General features: G+C 44.8%; 1 non-coding gene across 1 annotated transcript; it reads right to left on the bottom strand.

Moving 5' to 3' along the window:
* Positions 1-371: 371 nt before the first annotated feature.
* Positions 372-444, bottom strand: TRNAG-CCC. The gene has a single exon. It is a non-coding gene; the product is annotated as a tRNA-Gly (tRNA).
* Between the last annotated feature and the right edge of the window lie 3,399 nt (positions 445-3,843).

Consider the following 3,843-nt stretch of genomic DNA (forward strand, 5'->3'; position numbering starts at 1 on the left):
TGACTCTCTCCAGACACTAAATACCATGCCTTCCCACTGGCTTGTGTGAAACTTGAGAGGTCTGCCCCTGGCCTGGGTAGCCATTGCTGCCTGCCTTTAAGTCCCTCTAAAGCTACACTCTGGTCAAATTCTTTTAAGTTACTGACTGAGGGACTCTTTTCTACCTGTCTGTCCCATTGTGATATGTCTTCTAAGAGGTCCCTAGGACCTGGCCCATCTCAGCCTGGTAGTCACTTTTTCAAAAAATTAATTAACTAATTAATTTTTGGCTGCTCCAGGTCTTAATTGTGACACACAAGATCATCAATCTTTATTGCCATGAGATCTTTACTTGCAGCATGCAAACTCTTAGTGCAACATGTGGGATCTAATTCCCTGACCAGGAATTGAACCTGGGCTCCCTGCATTGGGAGTACAGAATCTTAGCCACTGGACCACCAGGGAAAGTCCCTGGTGAGTCACTTCCCATGGAAATGCAGGCTCTGAAGGTTGGGCGATCAAAGGACAGTAGCTGCTGATCTGGGCCATTCTTGGCTGGAGCCACTTAGAGGTCAGCCATGCATATCTTGGTATCACCAAGTGCCTGGAGAGTCCTGTTAATTAGGGCCCTTACCTCTGAACTCTGGTGTGTACATGGCCCTACAGCTGACAACTGTTCATTGCTGGTATCTCACTGTAATCATCCCAATTACCCTGTAAAACAGTGAAGTTGAAATAATTTCCTTCGATTTTCTTTGGTGTCAGAGACTTCCTAGTGCTTAGAAATCATCATAGTAATGTGAAAATAATAGCATAATCATAATAATATTACAGGCACTGGTCCCAGAGAGGGCAAAGTGGGGTCCCTAGTGAGTTGGAATTGGTGCCAACAATTCCTTTGTGCATTATAATTTTAAAAGCTCTGTCCACAAAACCCTTGTGAACAAAGTGGAAGAGTTTTCATTACCACTTTACAGAGGGTTTGCCAAGATTCCCAGAGGAGTTAAGAGCTCTATAACAAGTCACCGAGCTTTAAAGCAGCAGGCCAGCTCTCAAAAGAAGCTATGGTTGTCAAGCCCACGGTTCTTTTCACTCTTCCAGGGGTGGTGTGCGTGGACCTCCAGAAGCTTCAGCACTAGGGTGATGGTGCTCTGTGTCTTGATTCTTGAGAGGATACAGGAGTGTTTCTGAATTGCAGTCAAGAGCTTTCCAGAGTTCCTCCAACACTTGGAGTGTTCTGGATCATTCTCATCAGGAAAGAGGCTATTGGGCTCCTAGGAAGAGGTCTGTTCTGATTTGATGGCGCTCTGGTGCCTACTCAGAAGAATATTAAGTGAGAACGTTTCTTGCCCTCAGAAATTGAAATTGCTCAGAAATTGCTCAGAGGACCAGCATTATATATAATCATATGACTTTGCATATCTATCAATAATAATAGAAGTTATCTTTTCCCCAAGCCCATCATCCTTATATTATAAACTGAAAAAAAAGTCTCCACCACATCTGAGATTTTGTATGATTACACCTGACTTAAGCTCTCTATGAGAAGTTAATACTTTAGACAAGTCTCTGAACTTGAAATATCCAAATTGTGCCTTTATATCTGTTTCATTGTTCACTACATTTCCTGAGGAGACCAAGATTCTCTCTTTTGGCTGACAAAGTAGATAACATAGAATTGAGGATTAACTTGTCTAACATAGAAATCTGGAAAATGCAAAGAAAACTTAAGTATCAAATAACATTATTATCTTCATGTAAAATTAGTTATTAAGCTCTTACTTAAATATAATGCCTTGCATGTGCGTAGTACTTTACAAGACTTTTTCCATCCATTATCTTATCCAATCCTCTGCAAAATCCTAAAACATAGGTCAGTCTTATTAGCTCCATTTCCCTCACAGAGGAGGTAACTGAGACTCTAGGAGGTCATGAGTCATGCATCCAAAACTAGGCTTTAGCAGAAATTAAGAACCAAACTATACGTATGTGCGGAGGCAGTTTGTTCACCAACCCCCATGCTCTCCCCTTGACACTGACCTCCCTCTCTTGGGCTCCAGTGGAATCTTGGGACACATGGAAAAACTCACCAAGGTAGCCACAATTTATTTATCTAATATACATATTTCTAAATTTGCATTAGGTCTTCATCATTGCACATGGGCTTTCTCTCGGTGCAGCAAATGGGGGTGTGGTGTACAGGCTTCTCGTCGCAGTGCCTGCTTTTGTTGTGGAGCACAGACTCTAAGGCTTTAGTAGTTGCAGCTGCGGGCTCAGTAGCTGTGGCTCTCGGGCTCTAGAGGGCAGGCTTAAGAGTTGTGGCTCACAGGTTTAGTTGCTTCACAGCACGTGGGATCTTCCTAGAGCAGGGATCGAACTGGTGTCCCCTGTATTGCAAGATGGGGACTTGACCACTAGACCACCAGGGAAGCCCTGATCAGCCACAGCCATGATTTAGAACTGTCATCGCCTGCTCATCTGAGCCATTGTATCATGAAGACTACCAATTCCAAAGGCAAAGGTGACAGTCCTATGTCCACTGGTGACCACAATTTTTAAGGTTTCCCTAGTTTACTTCCAGGATCTACCTAATGTGGCCCCAGGGTTCTCTTTCTACCCCAAAGGCATCCAATAAGTATTCAGCAGTGTTGACCTCTACACTTTTTCCTGCCCCTCTGACTTAAGAATGATGTAATCTAATTCATAGTTGTGGACGCAGTAATTCAACGATTTAGGAAAGCTCCACCACCTCCTTCAACTGCCTTTCTAAGGAAAGTGGCCCCCAAACAACTTGAGAGTTGTGACATGAAGGTAAAAACATGTGACCAGATGGCAGCTCCTTGTAGCCTGGTAGGATGTTTCTTCAACGAATGTTCAGTGTGTTCCATCCATTGGAATGGAGAAGTTTCAAACAGTAGGTCCTGAGATTGGAACTCTATGATTCTGGTGAATGAGGAACATCTCCACAGTTGCCACTCAATCATGAGAGCCCTCAGAATGCCTGCTCTCAGAGGCCAAGGTGGTGTAAATGCCAAAACAGGATGATTCCATTGACAGCATCAGCTCAGTCTGGGGCCCAGCTTTAGATATAGCATCACAATCCCAGAACCAGCACCAAGCATGCAGGGTCCCATAGCTTAGTAGAAGGACCAGAAGTGAAATGGTGATTCTTTCCTGTTTTAATCCATTCTGGAAGCTTACTAGTCAGAGAACATGCGGCTAAGGAAGTGCCCACAAGCTTGGTGCCTATCACAGCTCTTCCCTCCCAGGGTTGAGGACTACATAAGAATGCCCACTGCCTGCCGCCTTCCTCTATCTTAGCCCCTTCCCAAGGGTGGATTCTGTGCTATTTTAATTTTCAATTTCACCTCAGTCGTAGTCTGTTAGATTACCACTGACTCCAGGCCCACAGCTAAAACCAGATAACCCAAGTCCCAGGGCTCAAGACTCCAGCCTCATGGGTTTAGGAAGCTTAAACAGAGTGGCTCAGATGGTAAAGAATCTGCCTCCAGTGTAGGAGAGCCAAGTTTGATCCCTCATTTGGGTTGGGAAAATCCCCTGGAGAAGGGAATGGCAATCCACTTCAGTATTCTTGCCTGGAAAATTCCATGGACTGAGGAGCCTGGTAGGCTATGGTCCATGGGGTCCCAAAGAATTGGACAGTACTGGAGAAAGCAATGGCACCCCACTCCAGTACTCTTGCCTGAAAAATCCCGTGGACAGAGGAGCTTGGTAGGCTGTAGTCCATGGGGTCACTAAGAGTTGGACACGACTGAGCGACTTCCCTTTCACTTTTCACTTTCATGCATTGGAGAAGGAAATGGCAACCCACTCCAGTGTTCCTGCCTGGAGAATCCCAGGGAC

Source organism: Bison bison, unplaced genomic scaffold (genome assembly GCF_000754665.1).
Source record: "Bison bison bison isolate TAMUID 2011002044 unplaced genomic scaffold, Bison_UMD1.0 scf7180017864384, whole genome shotgun sequence".
Classification (NCBI taxonomy): domain Eukaryota; kingdom Metazoa; phylum Chordata; class Mammalia; order Artiodactyla; family Bovidae; genus Bison; species Bison bison.